This window comes from Solanum pennellii, chromosome 8, assembly GCF_001406875.1.
Source record: "Solanum pennellii chromosome 8, SPENNV200".
Taxonomy (NCBI): domain Eukaryota; kingdom Viridiplantae; phylum Streptophyta; class Magnoliopsida; order Solanales; family Solanaceae; genus Solanum; species Solanum pennellii.
The window spans coordinates 37,604,255-37,614,113 of NC_028644.1; positions in this window are offsets into that span (position 1 = coordinate 37,604,255).

A 9,859-nucleotide genomic window follows, 5' to 3' on the forward strand; every position below is an offset into this window, starting at 1 on the left:
ATTTCTGAGATAAATCTCATAAATAGGAAAAAAATTATCAAGGGAAATAAAAATAGAGCTTGATTTTTATTCTCATTGAATCATATTCCATCTGTCAGCAATGATTCCATGCAAGTCACTTTCCTTGCTATTGTTTTTTCCTTTTCTCAGTTTCCATCATATTCCTATTTTTTTTCAAGAAGACATTTAATTTCAACAAGAAACTAAACTCAGCTTCAAATATTGTTAGAAGACAATATTTGTTCATTTACTTCTCATCATAGTTACGTAAAATCAAGAATATAAAAAAAATTTAAAGTGCATATCTTAACCTTTATGCACAAAATAACTTTTCTTATTAAAAAGAAGACTGAAGGTGTGCAATGCTTCAATGCACTTGGCAAGAAAATAAAAATAATCTTTCCCATCCAAGGAAAACTTACAACAGAAATACATTCAAACATATTAAAGTAGTACTAATTCATCCAAGAACTCTTTTATCATATGATAAAATAATTTTTTTATTATTATTTTTCTTTACAAAAAAAAACACAAAAAATAAAAGTAATTTCCTTACCACAGAAAATACCATCAATATAAATTTCTTAAGCTTGTTATCTCCTATATTCAGATTAGCAAACCATAAAAAATAATAAAAGATGAAAGAAAAACACAAAGAACTATCTGAGTCCACATGATCTACTGTGTGTCCTTGAGAAATTTAATATTCTCAATACCCGAATTGCAGATTTATTCCTCCAAAGATAAACAAATTAACCATTAATGAAGTAGCGATAATTCAAACTTCAATAATTTCAGCGAACTCAAATGACAACAACGAATCACACACAAAGACACGATCGATCGATTTTATTTTCTAAGAAATGTATGCAAAAGAAGGAAAGAATTCAATGCTAAAAAATAAGAGAAGGTTTCTCTATTTATAGCCAACAAAGGGTAAAGGTCACAACTCTTTGGAAAGTAGACAATCTTTCTGAAAGGTCACAACACTTTTGAAAAGGCACAACCTTTCAAACGGTCACAACCCTTTACAAAGGACACAACCTTTCATAAAGGTCACAACCCTGTTGCAAAGTGACAACCCTTCAGGAGAGTCACAACTCTTCATTTTCTGTTCACACCTTTAAAATCCAACAACTTCCAATTCCTAGCTTTCCACATATTATAAATCACCGCTCCAAAAATTGCAGCTACCACCTCCTTATGAAACTTTTCCCATTTGCCTTCTCTTTAGCCATTGGAAAGTTTGTTAGATAATTCAACATTGGAATGGAATTCGTGACCATCTGAACAATGCTTGTTGTACTTCTCTAGTCCATGCACATTCAACAAATAAATGTTCTTGTGCTTCCACCTGTTCATCCACACATAGGTTACACTTCTCATCTCATTTAGCATGTTCAGCTTTTAGAGCCTTTCTTTAGTAAGTAATCTGTTTTGATAGACCAGCCACACTATGAACCTATGTTTAGGCATCATGTTCAATTCCAAACTACGTCTGCCTCTTGCATTCGCTGACGTCTTCCTATCAATGCATTGTAGCCTTTTGGGACTGAATACTCTCCACTCGTAGTCAATATGTACACTCCATTGCCCTACCAGTGTCTCATGTCTCTTTTGAGCTGTTAAGCTTGCTCCAATACCAACTGCAGTCTGTTGGGACCTGATGCTCCGAAATGTCCTTATCCTGATTCTTCATATATATTCCATGAACCCATTTGACCCATAAAATGTCTTTCTTCCGAGCAAGTTTCCAAATAAGTCTTCCCGCAGAGGCCATATTCCATTGTTTTCTTCTCTCAATGCTCAGTCCCCCATACTTCTTCGGAGTACACACTTTGTCCCAAGAAACCAAAGCAATCTTCTTTTTATCGGTTGTGTTTCCCCACAAGTAATCTCTACATATCTTGTCCACCACTTTAAAAATACTATGCGGTAGTACAAGTATCGCTCCCCAATAATTATATATAGAAAATAAAACTGCTAAGATGATCTAAAGTCTTCATGTGTAGGACAGTGTTTTAGAATAACTTGTGGTTACTGGGCTGGTTATCTTCTCCACAAGTACTTGACAATCAATTTTTCTCCACTCCATGGAAGATAATGGTAAACCCAATATGATTGGTAGTGTTCCTTTCGATAACCCTGACAATCTTAGAAACCTCTGTTCTGTTTCATCATTTATTCCAGCACAATAGAAGCTATATTTATCCATGTTTTCCACCAATCCAATAGCCTCACTAAAATGGTTTAACACCTCCATCACTCTTGTAATGGATTTCTCATGTGCTTTGCAAAATATCATCAAGTCATCTGCAAAAATCAAATGAGTGAGTTTGGTACTCTTACACATTGGATGAAACCTGAAGTCGGGTAACTCCCTCATCTTTTTCAAACTTCGTGTTAGATACTCCATCACCAGGACAAACAATAAGAGGGAGACATTGGATCACCTTGTTTTAATCCCCTTTTGCCCTCAAAGTAGCCGTACCCATCCCCATTAACCTTCACAATGTATCTTGTTGACGATACACAGGTCATCACTAATTTGATGAAAAATTCCGGAAATTGATACCCTTGTAATGCTTCCTGAATGAAGTCCCAACTCTCACCATATCATACGCTTTCCTGAAATTGATCTTCATTAGGAATCTAGGAGTAGTTTTCCTATTGTAATGCCTAAGAATATCATGTCATATCAATATATTGTGGACCAGTGACTGATCCTCTACAAAAGCTCCTTGATTTTCAGCTACAATGCAAGTTATAACTCTTCTCAATGTAGTGCAAATTAACTTAGATATGCACTTGTAAATCACATTGTAGCATGATATACGCCTAAATTGCCTTGCATTATGAGGAACAATTTTCTTTGGAATTAGTGAAATCATTGTGGCATTGAATTGTTTTAGTAACTTTCCTGTATGAAAATACTCTAAAATTTCCTTTGTAACATCCTTACCAATTATTCCCCAAGCAGCTTGGAAAAGATCACTCCCATAACCATCTGGTCCTGGACTCTTGTTCTAATCTAGTAAACATTACTTGCTTGACCTCATTTCCAATATAGGGTCTGATCAACTCAAATTGTTCTGTGATGTCCAAGGTTTATCCAGACATAAGAAAGCTATTGAAGGCTTTAATTCTCTGGGTTTGTGTTTTCCCTAACAGTTCATTATAGTAATCAACCATATAGCAGCTATAACTTCCTGGTCATGTTGCACCACTCTGTATGTATCCTCTAGCTGAGTTATTGCATGTTGTATCCTTCTATGTTTGATAACTGAGAAAAAAATACTTTGTGTTGTCATCACCCAATTTCATCCAAGTAGCTTTACTTCTCTGTTGCAAAAATTTTTAAGCCATGTATGAAGAAATTATGAACTTCGTGTACTTCTCTTTTTCCTCCTTCTGTAGACTATTATCAGTTGGCTAACATTGGAGGGCTTGTTGGATTCTTACTAAGGCTTGTCTATCCTCATTGGCTCCAAACCTCCTCCGCAATACCTAGAAATTCTGAATGCTTAGACCACTAATTACAATACTTAAAAGCTTTCCTCTTCTGTGTCATATTTGATTTCAATACTACATGGATAGGACTATGATCACTCACTCCCTCTGGCAAGAAATGGACTGAATAATGAGGCATGTTTTCCAGCCACTTACTGTTTACCAATGCCCAGTCTATGTTAGGCCGAATTCTATTGCCTCCCTGCTTATCACTCCACGTGTATCTACTTTGAGAGTACGGTAGTTCAATCAACCCACACGTCACCACACATTCTTTGAAGTCCTTTATTTCCCCCATAGTAATCCAATTCTGTCATCCGAGTTTAGTACTGAATTAAAATCTCCAGTAATCAACTAAGGTGTATGTCCTTGATTTGTCACTGATAGATAAATCCATAACCCTGTCCTACCCTCCTTACTATTGTGCCCATAGATTACAGTAAGATAGAACCTGGTTAAGTCACAAATATTTAGAATATGACACGTCACAGTTTGGTCCATCATACTCACACCAGTAGTTAAAAAATAATCTGGTCTCCACGTTATCCAAATCCTTCCATCGTAGAGCTGCTCTAGGTTTGTAGTATACCCATCCAGGGAACATACTTTGTGCCTTCTCTTTCAATTCTTCCCGTATTTGTTGTTGTCTCCACCATACCCACTATTTTTGGGTTTATTTTGTTGCAAAGGATCTTCACCTCCTTTTGCTTATTCAGCCCGTTGAGGCCTCTTACATTCCAAATTAGAAGACTATGCATTTGGTGGATCTTTTCCACTCCTGCGCCCTTCTTTAATTTGTGAAACCATCCCATATTTTCCCCCTCAATCCAGTATCTGGAAGCCATTCCCTGTTTTCTGCTCTTCTGTTCTTTCTTTGTATTGCACCCTTCTTTGGTGTCGCCCAAATAGTTTGATTTTCTGTTGTTCCTTCTTTTTGTATTCCTTTACCAGGTCTTTGAGCAATTTTCTATTCCTTTTTATTTTTTGAATATATTTTTTCTTACTTTTTTATGTTTTCACTTCTTACTAACAACATATAATTTAATTTATGGAACCACCAATTGATTTACTTTCTTCTACTTCCACTTCAATTCCCATTGTTTTCACCTTTCTCATTTCCTTTCCTTTTTAATTATTTAAGTCTAAAGTGCATTCGAAAATTTGAGATTAAATTCCTTCAAGGATTATCAACAACACAGAATGGATAATCAAGCGACTATCAAAGAAATAAGCTAAAATTAAAGGCTCAAGGGTCTAACTATGGATATGGTCAGGGTACGCAAAAATATCTAGTCAAAACATGGCTTCATAAATAAATGCCTAGATCATGTTTTGTCCTTTGAATCAACAATTCATTTTACTTTATGGACACACCGGACAAGTTTTAAATATCTACATATAACTAGTCCGTGACATACTTGACACACATGATTAAACTAGATACTTATTGACATTCTACCTAATAATTCAATTTTATTCAACGAACAGTCATTTTATTAGTCTAGAGATTTTAGAGCCTATTTTTTATGCACAAAGTTAGTCCTAGCTAGTGTATCTAGATTGAGCATCAAGCATTCTAAAGACATCCAAAATTCTCTTCTACCAGCTACCTACTCTTAAAATTTTACACTGTCCTCAATACATGCACCATCAGTAAAAAGAGGGTAAAGGAAACTCTCTAGATGACCAAGGGTAGAAACATTAGCATCTCATGCCATATGATGCTCAGACTTCACCCCAAAGTGTCGCTACCCACACCTAGTTCTCAACTAGCTCTCATGATTATCTTTCTACAATATAAAAAACATACTACAAAAATACTAATAAAGCAATAATAATAAAAGTATTATTGTGGGTTGCTTCCCAATAAGCACATAACATGAAATTTGTGAGACCACATAATCAAGTTTTTCCTCCACCTACAATTTATAATTTTTGCATACACAACTTTGCATCAAGCTTGAGGCTATACTTCAGCAGTAGAGGTACAAATAAAATTTGGCTAAGTGAACAGTAGTCTTTTGTACTTCTTAGCATTCAGATTTGTTGGGGAAATTAAAGAAATTTTACAATAATAATAATAATAAATAAATAAATTTATTATTTAACAAAAAAGTGGTCCTGAAAATAAGATGAAAATACTACGAAGAGATATAAATATTAATACATAAAATAGATAAAAACTTGAATCGTGCTGGACATTGTCCTAAAAAGGTGTGAAATGTTACCCCAAGATTAAACAAGCACTTCCCTATCTTAAATAAATAGAGATAACAGAAATCAGCAAATTAATTAGATAATATAAGATAACAACGCCAAAAAAATTATTAACTTTAAAATAAAACGATGTAAAGAGAGAGAAGCACGTGAGGGAGTATTTCTTTGCTTCTCAAATCACAAAGCAAATATCTATCTATAGGCTAATTCAAAACTCAACCATTTGACAAGTGTCTTAGATACTTGTCAATATCTTTTCATGCAAAGGACGAGTATAAGGATATGTGGCAAGAGGAACAAATAGTGGCATATACTACTTTGCCAACTTCATCATTTTTTCAATAAACAATTTTAAAATAATTATTGGCTTTGCAAATACATTTTTTTTTTAAATAATATTTTGAAATAAAATATTTTTTCTACAATCTCCATTTTATTTCAAAAGATTTTATAAAAATATACTTTTCTGGATTTTCAGGACAAAATACAGTAGGTTTGGTATCTTTTGGACTATGAATCAAACTTAAATCGATAAAATTTAATTTACAGAATTACTGGTGAATTATAATATTTCTATGAACAAATAATTTTAGTTGTAAATCAGTGACTTTACTAATCACATTTTGACCACAGTAATTCTGTTGTTCAACGTGATTTTGCGCTTAGAAGCCATGCGCGTGCCTGGTATTCATAAGAGCTTTAGAGACTAGGTCAAAGTCTCATAGGAGCGACCACACTCCTACTCCCATATAGGTGAATTCATCAAGTGTACACTACTTTAAATACACTTTCCTTAATTAAGGACTATGAATTCATAAAGAGTTAATAACCCAACCCTTATTTTTAGTAGCAATTTCAAACACTCTCAGTTAGTGCGCAGAGACAATATTGACTTGTTATTACCCATATGAACCTACTTCATGGGATCTCCAATCACATAGGTTGTGTTCCAATCTCTATTGGCTAACAATTGGCCTTAAACCATTTCTATTGAGGTCTGAAGAATTAAGTTTCTTTCCACGGGTTTCGTCAGTGAGTCGGTCGAATTCAATTCTGACTTCACATAATCAATTGCAGTTATCTCATCTTTCAGCAGCTGCTTAACACATCATGCCTCAATTTCATGTGTCTACCCTTACAACTGTAAGATTTATTCTTCGCAATAGCAATTGCGTCTTGACAATCACAGTGTATAAACTGGAGGCAATTCATCCTTTATTAAACGAATATTTGTTAGGAAATTCCTTAGCCACTCAGTCTCAGAACCAGCTAGTTTCAGAGCTACAAACTCTAATTCCATAATCGATCTAACAATGATCATCTGTTTAGCTGATTTCCGGGATAATGCACCACCACCTAAGGTGAACACGTATCCACTAGTGGATTTTGTCTCATCTGAATCAGAGATCCAGGCTGCATCACAGTATCCTTTTAAAGTAGAAGGAAATCCATTATACATGATACCATAATTCATGGTTCCTTTCAAATATTTCATCAGTGTATTCAATGCAAATCAATGCTCATTATTGGGATTATGAGTATATCTACTCAATCTGCAAACAGCATAGGCAATATCAGGACTAGTAAAATTCATCAAATGTAATAAACTTTCAATAATTTGAGCATATTTAGACTGAGCAACTGGGTATTCATAATTCATTTCCAATTTAGAGTTAGCATCATAAGGAGAGGTTACAGGTGTCACCTCAAAAACATTCAAATCTTTTAAGAAGTCTTTCCACATAATGTTTTTGTGACAACATTATACTATCTTCACTCCTTATTACCTTAACTTCCAAAATCATATTTACTTCACTCAGATCCTTCATATCAAAATTAGTAGACAAAAATAATTTGGTACTATTCGCATTATTTAAACTTGCATCAAATATAAGCATGTCGTCAACATATAAACATATTATCACATAATCATTTTCCATCATTTTGGTATAAACACATTTATCCATTTCAACAGAAAAAAATGTCTTTTGATAAGACTCGATCTAATTTTTTGTCACTGTTAGGAGCTTGTTTTAGTCCATAAAGAGATTTGATTAATTTACAGACTTTATTTTCTTGTCCAGGAATAATACATCCCTCAGGTTGAACCATATAAATTTCTTCTTCTAAATCACCATTTAAAAAAGTTATTTTTACATCCATTTGGTGAACAAAAATGTTGTAATTGATGCTAAGGCAATTAAAATCTGAATAGAAGAAATTCTCGTTACTGGTGCAAATGTATCATAGTAATCAATATTTTATTTTTGAGAAAATCCTTTTGCTACTAATTGAGCTTTATATTTATCTATAGATCCATCAGAATTAAGTTTCCTTTTGAAAATTCATTTACAACCAATTTGCACCAGGAGGTAAGTCAGTCAAAATCCATATTTTATTATTCATAATTGAATGAATTTTCAGTTTTATTGCCTCTTTTTAAAATTTAGCATCAAAAGAAGATATAGCTTCAAAATAAGTTAATGGTTCATTATCAACAAGAAAAGTTCGAAAATCATTTCCATAAGAAAAATATTCTTTTCTTGGCCTTTTGCTCCTCCGCAGTTCCTCAATATCAGAGGAATTATCATTAGTTCTTTCAACAGGTGCATTGAAAAGTTTTATCACATAACGAAAAAATATGTTCAAAAAATTTAGCATTCTTTGTTTCAATATTAGTATTGCAATCAAGCACATCACTTTTTAACACAAGAAATTTATATGCAGCAGTATGTTCAGCTTATCTAATAAGCATACAATCAGCAGTTTTAGAACCTATTTTTCTCTTTTTAAGTTAGGTTTATAACCTTTCCACAATTCATAAGGGGTTCTATCAGCTCTTTTATGAAGAATTCTATTTTGTAAGTGACATGCAGATAAAATTGCTTCACCCCATAAATTATTGGGAGCATTACAACTAATTAACATTTAATTCATCATTTCTTTTAAAGTTCTATTTTTTGATTCAGCTACTCCATTTGACTCAGCTAAATAAGGAGGGGTTACTTAATGAATAATTTCTTCTTTTTCACATAAAGCATTTAAAGAAACATATTATCCACCTCTATCAGATTTTATTCTCTTGATTTTCCTACCAAGTTGATTGTCAACCTTAGACTTGTAAGCAATAAAAGCATTAAATGCATCATCTTTATTTCTAAGTAAATACAACTTAGTAAATATGGAAAAATCATCAATAAAAGTCACATAATATCTTTTACCACCTCTAGTCATAGTCTGTTTTAATCACCCAAATCAGTGTGGATCAAAGATAATAATTTAGTTTCTCTATTACTAAAAAATATGATTTTTTAGTAATTTTATCTTCAACACATATTTCACATTTATCAAAATTATTCGAGTCTAAGACAAATATTAAACCAAGAGATTGCATGTTCTTAATATATGAGACATTAACATGGCCTAATCAAGCATGCCACAAGGAAATAAATTCAACCATGTAAGCAGAAGTAGATGCATTGTTATTAAAAACATTAAGTACAAAGAGTCCCTGATTACAATAGCCTTTTCCCACAAACACATTATTTGTTGTTAATATAATCTTATCAGATTAAAATATTACTTTGATTCCAGCTTTATTTAGCAAAGCTACAGAAATCAGATTTGCTCGTATTGTAGGAACATGTAGCACATCCATAAAGGCTAAAAATTTTCCCGAAGTGAGCTTCAGAAGAACTTTACGCTTACCCAAGACTTTAGCAGTTCTTGAGTCTCCAAGGTAGACTACTTCACTGTCACCTCCTATTGGTATATAGGAGGCATATGCTTCGCGGTTTGCACGGACGTGCTGAGTAGCCCCAGAGTCTACTACCCATTCTTTTACATGTGCCACAAGATTCACCTGAGAAATGACAGGTGCGATAATTTCATCTCCTTCAGCTAAATTAGCTTTGGGAGGATAACCTTTTTCATTGTCATTTCTAACTTTTCTTCTACACTGAGCTGCATGATGACCTAGTTTTCCACAAGTGAAACAAAAACTTTTTTTCTCTTAATCTTGGGATTATTAGGCTTGTAACCTTTAGACTTATTAACATACCTGTTATTTTTTCTGATTTGTCCTTGCACTAAATTCGCTTTAAGAGCTAGTTGTTTAGCCTTAAATGACTCC